Source organism: Erythrolamprus reginae, chromosome 2, assembly GCF_031021105.1.
Source record: "Erythrolamprus reginae isolate rEryReg1 chromosome 2, rEryReg1.hap1, whole genome shotgun sequence".
NCBI classification, from domain to species: Eukaryota; Metazoa; Chordata; class Lepidosauria; order Squamata; family Dipsadidae; genus Erythrolamprus; species Erythrolamprus reginae.
This window is the reverse complement of record NC_091951.1, coordinates 9,544,047-9,567,028: the sequence shown is the minus strand read 5'-3', so window position 1 is coordinate 9,567,028 and position 22,982 is coordinate 9,544,047. Positions and strand designations below refer to the sequence as shown.

At 43.9% G+C, this 22,982-nt stretch overlaps 1 pseudogene; it reads right to left on the bottom strand.

Annotated features, from left to right (window-relative positions):
- Positions 1-342: 342 nt before the first annotated feature.
- On the bottom strand, positions 343-13,158 carry LOC139163269 (vomeronasal type-2 receptor 26-like; annotated as a pseudogene).
- Between the last annotated feature and the right edge of the window lie 9,824 nt (positions 13,159-22,982).

Genomic DNA, 22,982 nt, shown 5'->3' with positions numbered 1-22,982 from the left:
CTATAGAGAACTGCAAAATGTCTTTAAAAATTTATTATTAGTAACATACAATGAAGTTCTACAGAAAGGAGGAATCCAAAATTTATGGATAGAGTAAATAATTATTTTTAAACAAAAAGCAGGTGAATTCTAGCATCTTCAGAAAAGTTCTATGAAAAGTTCACTTTTATGTTCTTTTCTATATAGCTCTGATCTTAAGTGGTTTAATTGGTTTATTTATGTTGGAATGTGAAACAAAAACTGTATCAATGCATATTTTTAAAGAATTTTGAGGAGAAATTAATATATTTGACTTGTTAACTGACATTTGAAGGAAAATCATAAGAAAAGTTCATCTCTGTTTTATTTTGACATCAAATGTTCTTTTGTATTCAGGTCTGGTCTTAAAAAAATAATATAGCACTTGGGGATGAAGATGCAGCCTAGCAGGCCAGTACTTGAAGCCAAGATGGAGAAGATCTGCACAGCCACCATATACTTCCCCTTAGTGCTCAGATAGGTGGGAACAAAGGATATCCAGACACTGCAGAAGACCAGCATGCTGAAGGCGATGAGCTTGGCTTCATTGAAGGCCCCAGGTAGATTCCTGGCCAGGAAAGCCACCGTGAAACAGATGAGAGCCAGGAAACCCATGTAGCCAAGGGCAAGGTAGACCATGGCAACTGAGCCTTGATTACATTGCAGGATGATTTTTGCAGATTGTGAGTACATGTCTGACTCAGGGAATGGGGGAGAAATGCCCAACCATATGCTGCAGATGAGAACTTGGATGCCAGAACATGAAAGGATGATAGCATTGGCCAAGGTCTTCCCTAGCCATCTCTGTATATTATTCCCTGGTTTTGTGGCAAAGAATGCTAATACCACGGTGACTGTTTTTCCAAAACTGCAGAAATGGCAACTGTGAAGATGTTGCTGAAGGCTGTTTGTTGGAGAAGGCACATGGCTTTCCTTGGCTGGCCAATGAATAGGAACAATGTCAAGAAGGAAAGCAGAAGGGAGATGAGAAGGATGTAGGAAAGATTCCGATTGTTGGCTTTAACTATTGGAGTATCTCGGAATTTAATGAAGATTCCCAATACAAATGATGCTACTAAACACGGGGACATTCCCAGGGAAACTAGGATGATTCCCAAATTTTCTTGATATGATAGGAAAGTTTCAGTCTTAGGTATGCATTCATCTCGCTTGATGTTTGGATGCTGATTTGCTGGACATTTTGTGCATTTTTCAGCATCTGAAAAAGAGAAATATTAAAATTTAACAACAAGCGGGTTCTTCCCTCAGAGGTATATTTGGAGTGAAAATGTTTATTAAATCGCTTCCATCCGAAACTTCATTAACCACTCTTCAGAGAAGAAAAGAGCACTCCACTGAACCATGATCATTAATCCATGGAGAAATAGTCATTGGGATCTCCAAAACTGAACTATTTCAAGACCAGAAAGGAGTAGAATGTGACCCCTTCCAGATTTGATTTGTCTGGTCTTCTGTATCAATAAACTGAAGGTTAGGAAAACTCTTTTACTAAACCTCCCTATTCAAATGTCAATTTCCCCCAACTGCTTTGACAAAGAAAATTGGACATTACTATATTGGACACCTTGTTTCAAGGTTTAATCTGACTCAGTCCATCTGCAAAGCCCCATCATAATCTGAAAGCCTGGAAGACTAAACTTTGGTCCCAGTGATTGACTCAGATTGGAACCTGCAACATTATCTTGGTGCGTATACTGTATATTTGCCTCTATTCCTCTGTTTCTTTATCCCGCCACCCATTTCCAGGAAAACAGATACTAATGGCTTCTGTCTGCTTGGGCATCTCTTTTGAGGGTTGAGGGAAAAGATGAGTTTTAAAATTCTTGCTGTGAGACCAGCTAGAAGAGGAAATTCTTGTAAAATTCTTGCAAAAGACAAACTCACTGATGAGGAAGGAAGGAAGGAAGGAAGGAAGGAAGATGGATGGATGGATGTGGGACTGTTTCTGGGATTCTTAAACAAACAAGTTCATCCTTCAAGACTGCTAGATTCACCGAGAGAGGTCGGAGGGTAGAGGAGAAGAAAGTATTTCTCCATTTTGTTTCAGAAACACCAAAGAAAACAATGGTAGAAGTTGAAATAAGATGAGCATAACACTCCATCTCTCTTTTAATTCCAAGATTCTTTGATTCTCTGTTTTTAAATATCTGCCTACTCATTTAACCTTCAAGACCACAATATGATATGAATCTGATATGCATGATAGTGTGATTCTAATGTGATATTAAATTGGTTTTTATACTATTTTATTGTTGTAAACCACCCAGAGTCCTTCAGGATTGGGTGGCATACAAAGATAGATAGATAGATGGATGCGTGGATGCGTGGATGCGTGGGTGCGTGGGTGCGTGGGTGCGTGGGTGCGTGGGTGCGTGGGTGCGTGGGTGCGTGGGTGCGTGGGTGCGTGGGTGCGTGGGTGCGTGGATGCGTGGATGCGTGGATGCGTGGATGCGTGGATGCATGGATGCATGGATGCATGGATGCATGGATAGATAGATAGATAGATAGATAGATAGATAGATAGATGATAGATTGATTATTATTATTTATTTATTTATTTATTACTTAGATTTGTATGCTGTTTGATTTGTTGTTGTTGTTGTTGTTGTTGTTGTTATTGTTATTATTTATTATGGAAAAATATATTATTTTTAAAGGACCCATGCCTATTAACAAAACATTCACGAGCAATGTTTGCTTCTACAAACATTTCTAAACTTGCTCCATTTTCTGGTGTTATCCACCTTCTATGTTGGAAATGGTTCCTTCTGCACAAGGCTGACAATCATAGCAGCAGATGGGCTCCCCTTCTTGTGGTACCTTCTTAAATCCAGGATGACAGCTTTCCACACATGTAGAAGGAGGCAAGGGCTGATGAGAGAAAAGGAGAGCAATCACTGATTTAAATACCCAGAAAATTAACTGATTTCCAGAAAAGTTGCAGAATGTTTAGTACAAGATTTAGCTTTGACTATGTAGAAGCCAATAGGAAAGGTGTGGAAGATGAAAAAGATTGAACTGCACAGTCCTCCCCTGTTTCTCTTTCCATTAAATGTTTCACACATGCAATTTAGACTTTTATTTGAAAGTTGGATACAGTAATTAATTGTCTGGGATTATTGACTGTAAAAAATATGACTTCAGTAATCGAGTTGTCAAAGCGTGGAACTCATTACCGGACTCCATTGTGTCATCCCCAAACCCCCACCAATTTACCCTCAGATTATCTATGGTTGACCTATCCATATTCCTAAGAGGTCAGTAAGGGGCAAGTACAAGTGCACTAGAGTGCCTTCTGTCCCCTATCCTATTGCTCTCCTATATCTCCTATACCTTTCTTCTATTCCTATATCTCTTCTTCTATTCTTTCATTGATATGTTCTATTACTATATCTTCTTTTCTGTTATTTCTTAGGTATATTTTACTATGAGTATCTCCTCTATAACCTTCATCATGTATTTTACTATGTGTGTGTGTGTGTGTGTGTGTGTGTGTGTGTGTGTGTGTGTATGTATATATATATATATATATATATATATATATATATATATATATATATATATATATATGTATCAAATGTTTTTAGCTGAAATTTTTTTAAAATTAAGGGAGACTAGGATGGCATCATTTCGGCCTTGTTCTGGGATTATTCCATGGCGAGTACCAGTAATAATGATGAGTAAATGGTTGTTAAGGGAATGGGAAATGGTAATTTAGGGATGACTTCCTCGGTCTATCTTCCTTTCCATAGACTCAATGAATAGTTTCCATACAAATGGAAGATTGGTATTCATGGCCAATGAATAGCTAATTAAAAAGTTTTCACTTTTTATTTCTCCCCCCCCCAAACTTTACATCTATACATATACCATAATATCAAAACATTACATACTTATAATGTTGAGTTCTGATACTGAAAAGTCAGGAGACTTGCATAGTGACAACTCTTTATTAAGAATAGTGAGAACTCCATCAAAAGTTCAGGCAATGGCTCCTACTTAAATAGGGAGCTCCAGCTTGGAAGAACCAATCAGTGTTCAGCACTCTCCTGCTCAATAGAGCAGACCTGTTTGGAAACTTACACGCTAGCATACAAATCTCAGGACATAACATATACATTTATCCAAAATGCCATAAGAAAATATCCTAAATTTGCACCTTTTATAACTTTATTTCCTATCTCTTCCCTCTAGCTTCTTTCTCCCTCACTCCCTCACCTACTTCCCTTCTGTATCTTTCCCCTTCCTTTCTACATCTTCTTCCTCCTGCTTGTCCTTCCCTGAGGACTGTTCAGTCTAAAACATTATGTGGTTAACAGATGAGCAATCCAAAACCCTGACATCATTCCAACATCGGTGCTATTAATAACAATAACAATAACAATAACAATAACAATAACAAGAACAATAACAATAACAATAACAATAACAATAACAATAACAATAACAATAACAATAACAATAACAATAACAATAACGAAAAGGGGGAACATGATCGAAACATTTAAATATGTTAAAGGGTTAAATAAGGTTCAGGAGGGAAGTGTTTTTAATAGGAAAGTGAACACAAGAACAAGGAGACACAATCTGAAGTTAGTTGGGGGAAAGATCAAAGGCAACATGAGAAAATATTATTTTACTGAAAGAGTAAAGATCCTTGGAATAAACTTCCAGCAGACGTGGTTGGTAAATCCACAGTAACTGAATTTAAACATGCCTGGGATAAACATATATCCCTCCTAAGATAAAATACAGGAAATAGTATAAGCGCAGACTAGATGGATCATGAGGTCTTTTTCTGCCATCAGACTTCTATGTTTCTATGTTTCTAATAACAATAACAATAACAGCAACAGCAACAGCAACAGCAACAATAACAATAACAATAACAATCATCCTTATCCTCCTCATCATCATCCTCCTCATCATCAAAAGCAACAACAGAGTTGGAAGAGACCTTGGAGATCTTCTAGTCTAACCCCCTACTTAGACATGAAACCCTTCATTACTTCAAACAAATAGCTATCCAACATCTTCTTAAAAACTTCCACTGTTGGAACATTCACAACTTGTCTAGAATCATTCCAACTCTGAGTCCCTTAGATCAGCGTTTCCCAACCAGTGTGCCGCGGCACACTAGTGTGCCGCGGGACATGGTCAGGTGTGCCGCGAGCCCGGCCTGGCTGGAGCTTCCCTGGCTGTGACGGGAAGTGAACTTTTGGGGCTCGGTGGGAGGGCGCCGGCCACTATTGTTTCTAAGCTGCGTGGGCGTGCGCACGCAGTCATTAGGAACAACCCCCCCCGGCAGAAATTTGTGAAGTGGCGCAAAGCCACGCAGTCCTGAATCGCTCCCTTCTCCGGCCAACAAAGTCGGCTGCCCGGGAAAGCGTCACCTTTGAAAAGTGCGCGTTTAAAAAGCGCGCCGTTTTCCCAGGCAGTCAGCTTGCTGGCCGGAGAAACGAGCGATCCGGGACTGCGTGGCTTTGCCCCGTGATGACAACGGTGCCGTGGTGGCCTCCAAGTGCCGCCCTTCGTGGCGCCCCACCACCCGTTCCTGAAGGTAGAAGTCGGGCGGGGTACCGGGAGGCGGAGGCGGTGTGTGGCCGGGCGCTGAGCGCCATAGACACCTGGGAGGGCAAAGGGTTGGATGTGGCTGCTGCCTCTTAGGCGGAGGCGAAGGCAACGGCGGAGTTTGTGCTGGGGCCATGCGGGGCTGCTGATCCAGGGGGCCGCGGACCGGCAAGCCGCCCTCCACTCTCTCTCCGCTCTCTCTTTCTCTCTATGTTGCCGGTGTGGTGCACGAGCGAGAAAGAGAGAGAGAGAGAAAAAGGAGAGTTAGAGAGAAAGCAAGAGAGAAAGAGGAAGAGAGAAGGAAAGCGAGAGAGAGAAAGGGAGAGAGAAAGAAAGAATAAAAGAGATAGCAAGAGAGACAGAAAGAGAGAGAGAAAGAATGCAAGAGAGAGAAAGCGAGAAAGAAGGAGGGAAGGAGGGCGAGAGAAAGCAAAAGAGAGGGGAAGGAAGGAAGAAAGAGGGATGGAGAGAGAGGGAAAGAAAGAGATAGGGGAGAAATAGGGTGAAAGGGAGGAAGAGAGGGTTTTTTTGTCCAAACATTTTTAGCCCCTCCCCCCCTTCAGTGTTCCCCCGGATTTTGTAAGTGCGAATAATGTGCCGTGGCTCAAAAAAGGTTGGGAAACACTGCCTTAGATTACATCTGGGTCAAAACCCCATATCACATCCCCACACCCACAAGTGCAGTCACAAGGAACAATCCTATGCCGGATTCCTAATTCCTTCCTGTTCAGTTGCTATGGACTCTGCAGAAAGGAATGTGTGATGGCCTCTCTCTCACACACACACTCCCAAACTGTGTCAGGCCAACCTTTGACTTCACATAATGACTTTGGGCCTGACATTGGTATTAACACTTCATGTGATCTTGATTCTAGTCCCACCTGGATCCTCGTTTCCACCTGTGCGATCGCCTTCTTGTCAATGGATAATTTAAAATCCTGTGATTCCCATTTTATTAAACTCCCAGATTTCACTTCTACATAAGATTTGTTTTTTAATGTCACCATGTATACAATATTCAGGTCAGGTGTAAGATATTCTTTCTCATCCAAATACAGTATACCCCTTCTATGGAATTATTGTAAAACTGAGAGCTTTGAAGGAAAGGGTGAAACTGTAAAGAAAATAAGATAAATCAGAGTTTAGAAAGGACATCAGAGGATCTTTGAAAAGACCTCCTTAGCCTGTGATAGGAGGGATCCAAACATTCCTGTCAATTAGATAAAACAAACCAGGATTTTTTTGTCAGATTTGTTTTTTGTTAGAAGAATATCAATAGACAGAGGAATAATAACAGTGGCTAACTTAATGTTTAAATATATAGCAATAGCACTTAGATTTCTATATTGCTTCACAATGCTTAACAGCCCTCTCTACAGGGCTTTCCTTACAGAGTCAGCCACCAACAATCTGAGTCCTCATTTTACCAACTTTGGAAGGTGTTGTGGTTAGCTCTGGCCCAGCTCCTGCCCCAAGGACTGTGGATGTGGGGGAGACATCCACATGCTGCAGGCCTGTTTTGCCCCTGGTGGAATCTGCTGATGAAGGCTCCTCTGTCCAAGAAGACATGAGTGACAGGGAGGAGGAGAGTGTGGCAGACAGCTCAGAAGGAGATCAATTCTCTAGCTCCTCCTTGGATTCAGAACAAGAGTTAATGATACAGCCACGCATGCGGAGAGCAATGCATAGGCAACAACAACTGAGAGATTATTATCAAAGAAAATGAGGCTACCTGTGGTTGGGTGGGGCTGTGGTGATTAGTGATTATTTATAGCAGCCTGTGGGTTTGGCCATTGTGGAGGATTATCTGATCATTGTGTTTCGTGACTGCTTTACTGACTTTGACTTTTTGTATGCTGATTTTTCCCCGCTTTGAAACTAAACCAGAGCAAAGTGTGTTTCACTTTGTGAAAGAAGGACTGTGAATTGCCTCACAGCTGCAAGCTAAGTATCACAGAACTGATAAGGGACTTGTACAAATTACCAGTTTGTTTGGAGACGAGTGCTCTTTGCTATACCAAAAGAGGGCTTAGTTTAAGTGAATTTTCATTGTAAAGAACATTGTTTTGAATTTTCAAACGTCTGTGTGTCTGAAATTTGTACCTGTGAATTTTTGGGAGGAGTCTACCAGAGAGCCCAACAAAAAAGAAGGATGGAAGACTGAGTCGACCATGAGCCATTCAGAGTTGAACTCCAGGGGTGAATAGGGAATTCACCTGCATACTGCATTCTAATCACCTCACCAATATTTATTCTTTCAATGAATTTTTAATCAATCTAAACAAAATCGGATTCACTGTTAGTCCCCCTGCAATTTGCACATCAAGCAAATAGATTGACAGATGATGCTATTAATATGGCTCTGCACTACATCCTACAGCATCCTGAATCTCCAAAAACCTACGCTAGGGTCCTCTTTGTAGACATTAGTTCAGCGTTCAACACCATCATACTGGACATTATTTTAACTAAACTAAATCAACTAGTGATACCTGAACACACTTGTAAGTGGAACACAAGCTTCCTAACAGACAGGAAGCAGCAGGTGAAGCTAGGCAAAATCACATCAGATACTTGTACAATTAGCACAGAGGCCCTCTCCCCTGTTTGTTTGTTTGTTTGTTTGTTTGTTTGTTTCTTTCTTTCTTTCTTTCTTTCTTTCTTTCTTTGTTTATTTATTTATTTATTTATTTATTTATCCCAGCATATTGCCCCCACAATCTGGGTCCTCATTTTACCCACCTCAGAAGGATGGAAGGCTAAGTCAACCTTGAGCCGGTGATGAGATTTGAACCGCTGACCTTCAGATCTACAGTCAGCTTCAGTGGCCTGCAGTACAGCACTCTACCTGCTGCGCCACCCCGGCTCTTACCACAGAGAGTACAGAGCATCTATATACCAATGACTGTATCTCAAATGATCCATCTGTTAAACTACTGAAATTTGCAGACGATGCAACAGCGATTGGTCTCATTTGAGACAATGATGAAACTGCATACAGATGGGAGATTGAACAACTAATTTGTGGTGCGTCCAGAACAATCTAGAACTGAACACACTTAGAACCGTAAAAATCATGGTAGACTTTAGGAGAAACCCTCCAATCCTACCACCTCTCACAATACTAGACAACAAAGTAGAGACAGTACAGACCTTCAAACTTCTAGGTTCTATCATGTCTCAAAACCTAAAATGGTCACCTAACATCAATGTCATAGAAAAAGCACAACAAAGAATGTAATCCAATTACTACTACTATTACTATTAGTTTTTTTCTCATCATTCCTATCACCCATCTCCTCCTACTTATGACTGTATGATTGTAATTTGTTGCTTGTATCCTTAAGATTTTTATTAATATTGATTGTTTTCTCATTACTTATTTGATCCCTATGACAATCATTAAGTGTTGTACCACATGATTCTTGACAAATGTATCTTTTCTTTTATGTACGCTGAGAGCATATGCACCAAATTCCTTGTGGGTCCAATGAAGAATTCTATTTTATTCTTTAAAAAAGCCCTTTAACCCTGTTGTGCTGTTCGGGTCGGTGAGACCCGAAATCAAAATTTGACACCCTGTAAATAATTTTCATAACTTTTCATCATTTCAGGGGTTCTCTCTATGAGAATTTTTTTGGGGGGTGGGGGGTTTCTTTCTTGCTGAAAAAAAAGTCACACTTGTACTGTTCCCGGGTCATCCTGACCTGGACCGAAAATTCTTCATTTGAAGTGCTTATGTTTGGTCAATTTGAAAACCTTTTTCACTTGGAAAGTAGTCTGAACATTTCCGCCCACAATGATATGAAAATTGACCTGAAAAAAATTATGCATGTTGCTTTATTTTGATTATAAAAGGCAGACCCCCCCTTTATTTGTGAAGTTTTTTTCAATTTATGGATAGTTTAGCTTGCAAAATGTGTCCAATTTTACTAAAGTTGGTGTGGGATTGGTAGTTTGAACATTTCTGAACATAAGAAAAATATAAATGAACTGAAAGAAATGATGCTTATTGGTTTTTTAAAATAAGAAATAAGCCCCCCTCCCCCCCTGGCTGCTTGCAACCATTTTCACTTTATATTTTTTTAGGCTCCAAATCCGAAATATTTTTAATATCTTAGGCATTCATTTACTCAATTTAACATTGCTGGTCATCATAAAAATATTTGTGGGGGAGAGGGCTAATTTTTTCTGGGCAAAGAAAGAAATCACATTGAGTCTGTTTCGGGTCGTATACGACCTGGACCAAAATGATTTTTTTTAGGTACTTGAATTTGGTCTTTTTGAAAACGTTTTTCACTGGGAAACATGTTTGAACATTTCTGAACGTAAGGATATGAAAATTGAACTGAAAACATTGAGGCTTATATTTTTATTTTGATCAAAATTCTCCCCCCCCCAATTTTTTCTGAAATTCGTGTAAATTTATATTTGTTTAGGCTACAAATCTCTAAGGAATTTCCCCCCAAAAGTTTTGATATACTAAATTGAACATTCCTGATCATATGAAAAATAGAAATGAACTGAAAAAAATGATTCTTATTTCTTTATTTTGGCCACAAAAGGGCCACCCCCTCTCTCGACCTTCCTGTGTTATTTTCACTTTTTATATATATTTGGCTAGAAATATTTGGAATATCCTTTTGAAAAGCAAGCACATGATAGCCAGACAACTACTTTTATGAAAGAAATCCTTTTACTAAAAACAAGTATGTAAGTTTGGAAATAACAATAAATAAATTGAAATAATTGAACACAGGGGGGGGGAGAGACATTTATGTGCAAAATAAACAAATATGCATCAGTTTTTCCAGTTCAATTTTCATATCATTATGTTCAGAAATGTTCAAGCTACCAATCCTACCCCAGGTTTAGTAAAATAGAATGCATTTTGCAAGCAAAACTATGCATAAATTGAAAAAAAATTACAAAAACGGTAGCGCATACATTTTATCAGCAAAATAAACCAATAAGCATTAATTTTTTTCATTTCAATTTTCATTTCAATGTGTGCAGAAATGTTCAAACTTGTTTCCAAATGAAAAAAAGCTTTCAAAAAGACCAAATATAAGTACTTAAAAGGATCCATTTTTGGTCCGGGTCAAATAGACCAGGGAAAATAACATTAGGGAGTTTTTTTTTAATAACACAGCAGACGTTTCAGCCATTCATATTTTCCTTTAACTTGAAGGATGTTGTTAGATTTTTCTCTCATCTTGTATCATTAGGTGCATAAATAAACTAGAAGCTTCAGTAGTCTTACTTTCCTATGTTGTTCTTCAGCCGTGAAATTTGTCCAAAACAACTCTATTCTGGCTGCTTATCATTGCTTTCTGAGAGTGGAGAGAATTACCTGATTGTCTCTAGTAGTCTAATATGTAAACTCGAGTTGATTTCTTGTTTATACATATCCCATCAGTTTGAGTTTTAAAAAAAGATAGCTGAACAACCAAGCCATCATTAATTTACTTTGACAAGTTGAAACATGAAAATATTGCTAAAACAAAAAGATCATAGTGAAATGTAAAATAAAATGAAGTAAATGGAAGGTTGGAATGAAATTGGTTTTGACTTTCAGGATAATTTTTTTTTTCAGAATGAATAACCAAGGCATCCACTTATGAAACTAATTCCCATATTTCAAGGAAATGTGACTAATGGAAAGGAAATACCTGCCAAGCCTTCAACCTTGGAGTTTCCATCTTTATACTGTCTCTGTACTTCACTGGTCTCTTTGATATGTGAGCTGAATTTAGGGCCCTTCCCACAGCCCAGATGGTGTTGTAGAGGAGATATCTGTCCGCATTCAGGATCTGATTAATCATCTCTTTCCTCACAGCCACCAGTTCTTCTTTCTGTCTACACCGTCTCCAGACTTTCACTGAAAAGGCATCCTTGATGGATGAACATCTAAAAGTTTCCTTCAAAATGTCAACTAGGAAGCCAACAGATACAGCAAAACCATTATAATTTGCCGTTTCCTTTTCCTTTATCAGAAAAGAAAAAATGCCACCAAAGTGTTTCAAGGAATTTGCATGAAGAATAAGTTGAAAATCAAAATCCCACTGAGCTGTTTTGATCCACACTTTACCTACCACATGTTCAGAAATATATGTAAACGCCCCATCTATGATTCTCAGTCCCAAAAGGAATGAACTAGTGTCTGAACCAAAAACAAAGACATTGACTTTTACCCATTTGTAATATGCTTCTGTATTTAATTTTATATCCGCAGCATTCACTGTAAAGCTTTGATATATAACTGCACAAATGCCATTCTTTAGCATCAAATGAGACATTGTCCTCATGAACCTCTCCCCTTGGTCAGTTTCTTCAGCAACGAGACCAACCAAGGTCCACCTGAAATAGAGGAGAAGCTGGACCATTCCTGGGTATTTGACTCCTTCAGTAGGGAGCATTGGGTAGAAAAAAGGAAAAGGAGTTTTATCCATCATAGTCTTGGAAGCAAAAGTATAACTGATCTGAAAGAAATGGAAGATGGTATTTCATATGTAACAAGCAATATCCAACTTTTATTAATTAATTAATTAATTAATTAATTAATTAATTAATCCGTTCATTCATTTGTCCAATACACAAATACATAGGAAGAAAAATAGACATGTAGTAATATATATAGGGGTAAAGTGAACTTAGAGGAGAGGATATATGAAAGAAAGAAAATATATATGATAAGTGAGAGAAAGGAAAGACAATTGGACAGGGGACGAAAGGCACACCAGTGCACTTATGTACGCCCCTTACTGGCCTCTTAGGAACCTGGAGAGGTCAATCGTGGAGAGTCTAAGGGAGAAATGTTAGGGGTTAGGGGTTGACACAATTGAGTCCGGCAATGAGTTCCATGCTTCGATAACTTGATTGTTGAAATCATATTTTTTACAGTCAAGTTTGGAGCGGTTCGTATTAAGTTTGAATCTGTTGCGTGTTCTTGTGTTGTTGCGGTTGAAGCTGAAGTAGTCATTGACCAGTAGGACATTGCAGCATATGATCTTGTGGGCAATACTCAAATCGTGTTTTAGGCGCCGTAGTTCTAGGCTTTCTAGGCCCAGGATTGTTAGTCTATTTTCGTAGGATATTCTGTTTCGAGTGGAGGAGTGAAGGGCACTTCTGGTGAAATATCTTTGGACATTTTCAAGGGTGTTGATGTCTGAGATGTGGTATGGGTTCCAGACAGATGAGCAGTAGTCTAGGATGGGTCTGGCAAAAGTTTTGTAGGCTCTTGTGAGTAGTGTGAGATTGCCTGAGCAGAAGCTGCGTAGGATCAGGTTAACAACTCTAGAAGCTTTTATCATTTCCATGAAAGAGACATGTTTTTCATTTGCAGAGGAACTCTGTTTCAAAGTTGTCTCCCCAAGAAAAACACACCTGAGGGGTTTTGTAGGTGCCCAACATGGTCAAAATCTGAATGGAGATGCCAACCTCAGAGTCTTCCAGAACAACCATTGTGTTTCTCTGCCTTCCACATCTGTAGTTGGGTACATTGGCCTCCCCACCTGAAAGGAGATCCAGCAAAGGATCCATAGTCATCTCTACCTTGAAGAAGTTCTCATAGATATTATAACCCAGGGTGATGTTGGGTAAGAAGTGGTCATTCTGGTTGATGTCCTCAATGGCAAAAAGGAAGGGCATAAATTTCCAACATTGCTTCATTCCATTTCTGCAAATGCAAATATATTGATGAAAATAACATTTATCTTTCATTCCATGGTAGCACATTTAATATACTCAATCATAATTTTCCTTCCAAACTATTTGCAATATTCCAAAATATTAAAGAAAAAGAATAAAACCAGTAAAACATTTTAAATCACACAGCATTATTTAAAAGTCACTGCCCAAATTGGTTAAATTAGCACAAGCTCAGTTTCATGTGCTGCTCTTCTATTCGATGAACTATCTCTTCTGTCTTAGAAAGATAAAGAAAATATTTTTTATCTTTTTATATTCTAGAAATGATGAATATTTTTGGAGTTGGGTCAAGAGTTTAGACTGATTCTGAACGGCTGCTCCATTGAAGATATTAAAAGTTCCTAAAGACTACAAAACTTTTGCCAGACCCATCCTGGACTACTGCTCATCTGTCTAGAACCCATACCACATCTCAGACATCAACACCCTTGAAAATGTCCAAAGATATTTCACCAGAAGAGCTCTTCACTCCTCCACTCGAAACAGAATATCCTACGAAAATAGACTAACAATCCTGGGCCTAGAAAGCCTAGAACTGCGGCGCCTAAAACACGACTTGAGTATTGCCCACAAGATCATATGCTGCAACATCCTACCGGTCAATGACTACTTCAGCTTCAACAGCAACAATACAAGAGCACGCAACAGATTCAAACTTAATACGAACCGCTCCAAACTTGACAGTAAAAAAATATGATTTCAACAATCGAGTTATCGAAGCGTGGAAATCATTACCAGACTCAATAGCCTCATCCCCTAACCCACAACATATTTTCTTCCTTTCATATATTCTCACCTATAAGCATAGTTCCCTCTAAGCTGAGCAGTGAGCAATCGCTCACTTAAAAATCATCATCAACTCAGAGTTTTCCAAACCTGTCCAGAAGCCGAGAGGGAAAGAGTGAGAGGGAAGGGGAGAGAGAGGAAGAGAGAGAAACAGATAGAAAAATGAGAGGAAGGAAAAGATAAAGAATGGGAGTAAGGAAGAGAGAAAGAAAATCAAAATCTAGTTTGAAACTAGCTCAATTATTTAAGTGGCATTTTGATATTGATAGAGTTGCCCTATTATGAGCTCACTGTTATAGACACACAGTACAGTATTTTATTTTGATATTCTCTGAGGCAAAAGAGGGTGGGTTTTTTATTTGTTTGTTTGTTTGTTTGTTTATTTATTTATTATTTCTGTGCCGCCAAGTCCCAAAGGGACTGCCGCTCAGACACTGTACTTTTCCGCCCACCCCCAAAAAAAATTAGAGGGAACACTGCCTATAAGTTCACTTTTACCCTTATCTATATTACTACATGTCTATTTTTCTTCCTATGTATTTATGTATTGGACAAATAAATACATAAAATAAATAAATAAAATAAATAAAATAGATTATTTTTACTCTGTCTTAGGCAATCAAGGTTGAATCCCTGTTGCTGGTTTTTATTTTGAGAGGGTGTTCTTTTCTTCTTTTCCATTTCTTCTTTTAATTATGTCACCCAGAGAACATGAATTCTAAAAAAAAAAGTAAAATCTAAAGCAATCAATGGACGAACCAACCAGTAGATTTTTCTTCCTTTCTTTTTTTTTTAAAAAAGATTCTTTTGGTCCCTGGCATTAACTCAGGAATGAAAATGAGATATAGTTTCCCTTTCCATAAATTCCTATGTTCTTAATTCAAACACATTCACCCCAGTAGCCAAGTTCAGTGGAGAGAAACAATGGTGGAGTTATTATCTGATGCATAGAGAAAATATAGCATTCTGCTGTATTTGGACCAGGTTTTTCACACATATACCAGCTCAATGCTAGAATGGAGTAGGAAAGAGATTCCATTGTTTCTTCTGTTTCTGCACTCTAGCTCTGTTTATAGCAAAGAATGAATAGCTGATGGGAGAAATATGTCAACTGGGTTTTTATACTTTAAGGCAACATGCAACAAGGAGCCCAAGGTGGAATCAGAAGTAAGCTAGCAAAGAGAAGAGATCAAGAAAAAAGCACCCTGTGTTTTTCAAGGGCAACACCTGCAGACATGAATTGTTAATACCACTTTATAAGGCCTTGGTACGGCCACACTTGGGATACTGCATTCAGTTTTGGTAGCCACATTGCAAAAAGGATATTGAGACTCTAGAAAAAGTGCAGAGAACAGCAACAAAGAGGATTATGGGACTGGAGGCTAAAACATATAAAGAACGGTTGCAGGAATGGGCATGCCTAGTTTAATGAAAAGAAGGACCAGGGGAGAGATGATCGCAGTCTTCCAGTATATCAGGGGTTGCCACAAAGAAGGAGTCAACTTATTCTCCAAAGCATCTGAAGGTAGAACAAGAAACAATGGGTGGAAACTAAATAAGGAGAGAAGTAACTTAAAACTAAGAAGAAATTTCCTGACAGTCAGAATGGTTGACCAGTGGAACAGCTTGCCTCCAGAAGTTGTGAATGCCCCAACACTGGAAGTTTTTAAGCAGATGTTGGATAACCATCTGCCTGAAGTAGTGTAGGGTTTTCTGCCTAACCAGGGGGTTAGACTAGAAGATCTCCACGGTCCCTTCCAACTTGTTGTTGTTGTTAGTATTAGTATTAGTATTATTACATTTATTGAAATGGCTGTCATGCACTGCAAAATAATTCTTCCAACTCTGTTAATCTATTAATTCACTTACATGTAGAATTTCATTGAAGGACTTATATCAAAGTTTAATAATGGAAACCTAGCATCCATTGCAGAAACTATGCCACTAATCATGTAATCTCATGTCTTGTAATGATGCTGTGGGTCCACTTCACCCTGCTGCAGAGTCAGGAAGCATTTGGCTTTGTGCCTCACACAAGATCCCCTCGTCCACAGAATTAGAACAAAGAGAAAAGGCAGCAACATGTATTCTGTTACTAACTTAGCCTTCTCTGTGATACCAGCTTGTAAGCAAGAAAAAAGAGGAGTTAGAAAGCAAGATCAATGTTCCAACAGAAGCTTCAGATTAAATCACAATCAGCAATGTCCATAAACACAGAATCGGTTTGATCTGAAAGTATCCTGAGATTTTTGTACTGAATATTTCTGATGCAGACTCCACCCATGTTGTTTGTGAGTCAATCTGACACTAAGTTTGCAGAAAGGTCTCCATAGTTTTAAAATAAGGACAGCAAATAAATCACTATGATTTGGATGATTGCATGGAAGTGAACTTTCACCTCTCTGAATTCTGAGAACTTACATCTGTAACTCCAAAGTTTGAAGATTGGCTATGAGGGACACTAAAGAATTTGGCTTAAGTCCTTAGATTAAAACACTTCTAGAGAACCCATGATAAAAAGAGATTTTTAGTTTCTTATTATAAGTTTAGGTAGGCTTTTTACCCAGGAGAATTTACAGGTAGATCTGTCGGTAGGGAGGCAAGAATTAAGCTGAAATTACTACAAGACTATGCCCGCTGGCGACTTACCAGCCGGCAGTCGTTGCGGCGCGGCCGGGGAATGGAGGCCGCCATTTTGGGGCAGAGTGACGGCGTTTGGGTGCGCTGGGCACCGATTGGTCCGGGCGAGAGGGAGGCAGCCCTATAAAAGGGGCTGCCTCGTGGAACAGTTCCTCTTCGCCCGGCATCGTGGGACAGCCCAGCAGCACCCGGAGACAGCAGCGCGACAAGGGACAAGGCCCGAAGGCCGAAGAAGGCATCGGACGGCGCAGCTGGCACTCGGCTTCTGCGCTCAGGCCGGCAGCGGGCGGAGGGCTAGCGGTTTGGGCAATGGGGGAGCAGGCCGGCAAGCAGGGCACCCCCCCATCGAGCCTTGTCGTACGGGGAGGAAGAGGGCCCCCAAGAGGGCATGGATAGAGGCCCCTGGGGCTAGGCAGGCCGGGAGGCCTGAGGGAGAGGGAAGCTCCAAGGGGAAAGGAGGACACAGGGTGCGGGCGGCCAGCCGCCGGGGGCCAACCTCGAGGGCAAGAGGCCGCCACCAGGGGCGGGCCCCATCTCGGGGGCCACGTGGTAGGTTTTCTGAGGTATCTGGACCTGAGGAAGGGGAGCCCAGCGGCTCAGAGCTTAGCTTATCTGATGAGGGGGCCCCTGCTGTGAGGACAGCCAGGAAGGAGGGTGCAGGGGATGATTCACTTTCTGTTTCCTCACAATTGTTATCTGCCTTACTCGAGAAACTGGATAAGAAGCCGAGGAAGAGGGGCAGGCCCCGGCATGAGGGTGCCACGGGCGCCACAAGCGCGGAGGGGACACGGAGCTCCTCAGAATCAGCGGAGAGGTCCCAGAAGGACCGATCAGAGCGTCACGCGAAGAAGAAGCGCAAGAGAAAGCGGGTAAGCAGGACAGCTTCCTGCTCTAAGGATGCCGACGACGACTCTTCGCATTGGGGTGAGTGCCCTGTACCTAAGCATCGGTGGTCCCGTCCAAGGGGGCCACGAGGCAGGCTGCAGGCAATTAAACGCACAACACACAGGGCACACAGGACATGGCGTTCGCGCACGGCAGCCCAGGTGTGGGGGAGGGGGCGCAGACGGGAGGTGACAAAATGGGGCAGGAAGAGAAGGGACACATCGAAGGATAGCTCCGAGTCGACCACAACGGAGTCCACTGACCCTTACGAGGGCGACAGTGACAACCCTTTCGCCCCTGGCCTCCCAGACACCCCGCTGAGCATGCATATGTCGCAGGCCCTTAAGCGAAAAATTTGGCGTGGGGCTTATGTGGATATCTTCAGTATATTATTACCTGAGAAGTCCAAGAAGGACAAGGATAGTAAGAAGGGGTCCGATGAACCAAAGGACACTAAGATGGATAAGGGGATATTAGCGTGGTCATATGCCTTTCTGGCTTACCATTCAGTGGTAGTAGAGGATGATGTGCACAAGACCCACGAACTTATACTATATATGAACATGATTTTGAAGGCGTACCAGGAGTTTGGGGGTGAGGCATGGAAACAGTACGACGAGACATTTCGCAGATTTGCCGCACACAATAGGCATTGGCCTTGGGACATGAGGCACAACGATCTGTGGCTTCAGGCTACGCAGCAAGCAGCTACCCCGGCTAGCGGGTGGACGCCCACTGGCCACTTGCTGCTGACACAGGGAAAGGAAGCTACCCTCCCCCACCCTGCAGTGGGTTCGGGGACCCAGGGCTCTACACAGCGTAGTGGGTCGGGTTCGTCCTTTCGGAGCCCGACATACTGTTATGAGTACGGCGCTAGGGGGGCCTGTTCAAGGCCAGTTTGCCGCTTTCGCCACGCCTGCGCTTTGTGCAACGGTAGGCACCCTACCTCGGCATGTTACAGGGGCAGGGGGGAGGCGGCAACAAGGAAGCAGGGGGCTCCTCCAAACCCCAGCCAGGAGGAGCTCAGAGTAAGGGGCCCAACCCCCATTAGGTTGGACAGGTTAAAGGACAGACTTACCGGCTATTGACCCAGGAAAGGTGCTGAGTTTTTGATTTCAGGTTTTTCTGAGGGCTTTAGGTTACCATATGAGGGGCCTAGGAATGCCTGCCTAGCGGATAATTTGAAGTCAGTAGCTGGCATGGGGCATGTGGTACGCGAAAAGATTATGAAGGAGGTGCGGGAGGGCCGGGTGGTGGGCCCCTTCACGGAGCCGCCTCTGCCCTCCTTGCAAGTATCCCCCTTGGGGGGGTGCCCAAGAGAGCAGCCGGGGAGTTTAGGCTCATTCACCATCTGTCCTTCCCCCCGGGTGAATCAGTAAATGACCACATCCCGGAGGAACTGTGCTCAGTGCGCTACACACCCTTTGAGGCGGCTGTAGCGATGGTTCGAGGGTGTGGAGTGGGGGCCCTGATGGGCAAATGTGATATTAAGTCGGCCTTTCGACTTTTACCAATTCACCCCGAGGATTTTGACCTCCTGGGTTTTCAGTTTGAGTGGGGCTTCTTCGTGGACAGGGCCCTACCGATGGGTTGTTCGGTGTCGTGCTCTTTATTTGAGAAATTTAGTTCGTTTCTTGAGTGGGCCCACGTGAAGGGCACAGGGATTCGGTCAGTGGTACATTATCTGGATGACTTTCTCTTCGCAGGGCCGGCTGGCTCTGACGAATGTCGGCAGGGGATGGCAGGATTTCAGGACTTATGCGTTGATCTGGGCGTGCCTCTTGCCCATGAAAAAACCGAGGGGCCCACCACCAGGCTTACATTTCTAGGCATTGAGGTAGATTCGGTAGCGCAAACGTGCAGGCTACCGGAGGACAAGTTGGCCAGACTTAAGGACACGGTGAAGGTTGTTCGAGCTGCCAGGAGGGTGACTCTCAAGCAGGTTCAGGAGCTAGCCGGACTGTTGAATTTCGCTTGTCATGTGATAGCGCTGGGGAGGGCGTTTATGTACAGACTTTACCAGGCGACGGTCGGCCTGAGTAAGCCACACCACAGGATCCGCTTGGCGGCTAGCGTTAGGAAGGATCTAGGGGTGTGGCAACAATTTCTAGACACATACAATGGGGTATCTTTTTGGAGACAAGACATGCTGCTGAAAGGGGACTTGCAGGTGAAGTCTGACGCGGCCGGGACTGCTGGTTTTGGCGTCATATGGAAGGATAGATGGTTTCGGGCGGACTGGCTGCAGGAGTGGCGGGGTACCACGGTTTGCAGGGATTTGACATTTCTAGAACTATTCCCGATTGTCGTGGCCATTGAGCTTTGGTCCCCTAGTTTCGCTGGGAAGACGATAACATGGCAGTGGTACATGTGGTACATGTTATCGCACTTCTGGTGCGATAACATGGCAGTGGTACATGTGGTCAACACACTCTTCTCCAAGAATGAGCGGGTGATGGGGTTGTTCCGGCATATGGTAATGAAGTGCCTGGCCCACCATGTCCCTGGGATTAGAAACGGGGTGGCTGACGCATTATCAAGGGGGCAGTTGGCTAGGTTCCGGCTGCTTGCCCCACAGGCCGAGGAGCACCCGGAGGAAGCCCCCCATCACCTGTGGCTGATTGGAGGGTCGACGTAAACAGGGCAATGGATATGTCCATAGCCGCAAGCACCAGGAGGTCATACCAGCGGGCAGGTAGGGAATTTTGGGCTTTCCGTCACCTCAGGGGATACGAACAGCTATGGCCGGCCCCGGTGGAGCACCTGCTTGAGTTTTGCGCACTTAGCAAACACCGGGGGTTGGCAGCCAGGACAATACGGGGCAAACTGGCAGGCTTGGCTTTTATAGCCAAGTCAAGGGGTTTCTCAGACACCACGGGGAACTTCAGGGTTAGGAAAACACTGGAGGGCTGGATCAGGGAGAAGGGTCAGGTACAGGGTGACAGCAGGCGTCCCCTCAAGTTAGCTCACCTATTGGGGCTGCGTGACTTGTGGGACAGGCTGTGCCGCTCTGATTACGAGGCAGCATTTTACCACGCGGCTGCGGTTACCTTGTTTTTTGGGGGCTTTTCGTATCAGCGAGGTCCTGGCGGCATCCAGGACTGATAGCTCCGGCCGCGCCTTGATGGCTAGGGATATTAGATTCAGGCGGGGCTCGGTGTTCCTGCGGCTGAGGAGATCCAAGACTGATCAGAGAGGACGGGGGGTTACAGTTCAGCTTTCCCGGACTAACAACAGGAGGGTGTGCCCTGTGGGGGCAATCTCAGCATACTGGGCCCTTAGGGGTGGAGATCCGGGCCCGCTTTTCTGTCATTCCTCTGGGGAGCCCCTCACCAGGTACCAGTTTGGGGCAGTAACGACTAAGGCCTTGTCCCGGCTGGGCTTGGACCCCAGGCGTTATGGGACGCACTCTTTTAGGATTGGAGCAGCTTCCTTTGCAGCTGAAGAGGGTTTCAGCACACCGGACATACGTGCCGTGGGCCGATGGAGATCAGCGGCCTTCCGGACATACATCCGCCCTTAGATGAGTAGGGTGGGAAAGGGTGCAGTCTGCGCCGCCACTTCTGACGCTGCTTTGTTTCCTCCCTTCCTTTAGATAACAAACAGGGTGCACACCACAGGATTCTGATCTGTGGCCACAGTATGGTATACTTGGCCAAGAAGAGGGCCCAGGAGATGATTCCCGGCATGCAGTTGGAGCTGGCCCAGCATGTGATGGTCCAATGGTTGGGCCGTAGAGGACTACGGTGGTTTGATTTGCTTCCCCTGTTATTCAACAGCGGGAAGGTGCAAGGGGTGCCGGGATGGTTGGTTTTACACATGGGAGGTAACGACCTGGGAGCAATGACGGGTGTCGACTTGTTGTGGCACATGTGGGATGGCTTACAGGTGATTTGGGAATGGTGGCTGGACATGCGCGTGTTGTGGTCCAATATTTTACTACGGAGGTGCTGGAGGCATGCCACAGACCCTAAGGCGGTAGATAGGGCTAGGAAGAGAGTCAACAGAGCAGTTAAGAAGTGGGTACTCCAGGCAGGGGGTGGAGTGATAGACCACCCTGACATCAGAGCATCCCAGATTGAGTTATATAGACAGGACGGGGTACATTTGACAGACAAGGGGAACGACAAATTCATAGCGGACCTGCAGAGGCTCCTGCACATTCATGTGCAGGGGGGGAGCAGGGGGAATAAATTATAATTTCACCCCCTGCTGTGGCCAATAGGGGGCGGAAATGAGCGTAAGCAGCAACTGTGTGATCTCCTTTAGGGGCACCTCTACTGAGGTGAGGGGTGATCTCCTTCTCGGATTACAGGGCTCGACCAGCTTGGGTTCGGGGAGGGGGTCGCTCCTGTGGCTCGCTGGCTGGGGCTTACCAGAGACCAGTGGCGAGTCATCCCACACGCCATAGGGGCGTGGCAAGGGGCAGGGAGCAGGTGTAATTTTACCATGACCCTGCACCCAGGCAAGGAGCTTTCGCCCTAGAGTTGCTCAGTTGAGGTTGTTGGAAAGTTAACTCCGCCCCCATTTGATTTATGCACCCCTGCAGGTCACGTGGTTTAATTGGTTAAATAGTTAATTTTGAGTTTGGTTTAATAAAAGTGACCCTATTATACCCATACCTTTGTGTCCGACTGTTACTCCGCCTGCGCCGCAATGCCCGCTGGTGACTTACCAGCCGGCGGTCATTGCGGCGCGGCCGGGGAATGGAGGCCGCCATTTTGGGGCAGAGCCTGTGGCCCCCACGTCATCCCCGGGGGCCGCAGTGACGGCGTTTGGGTGCGCTGGGCACCGATTGGTCCGGGCGAGAGGGAGGCAGCCCTATAAAAGGGGCTGTCTCGTGGCGCAGTTCCTCTTCGCCCGGCGTCGTGGGACACCCGCCCTCCCTCCCTCTGTTACAGGGTGCATATGATGGGTCGCCCCTTGGGGGCCGAGTAGGAATTTTTTGCAGTCACAGTAAATTGGCCGAGCTGTGGTTGTTTTTTCGCCAACTCCACTCTGTGCGTGGGAGTGTGGTTAGGGGGTGGACTCACCAACTAGTGCCCCCCCTCAAGGTCACTGGGGGGGAAGGTCGATAGGGGGCAGAAATGGGCGTAAGCAGCAACTATGTGATCTCCTTTAGGGGCACCTCTACTGAGGTGAGGGGCGATCTCCTTCTCGGATTACAGGGCTCGACCGGCTTGGGTTCAGGGAGGGGGTCGCTCCTGTGGCTCGCTGGCTGGGGCTTACCAGAGACCAGTGGCGAGCCATCCCACACGCCATGGGGGCGTGGCAAGGGGCAGGGAGCAGGTGTAATTTTACCATGACCCTGCACCCAGGCAAGGAGCTTTCGCCCTAGAGTTGCTCAGTTG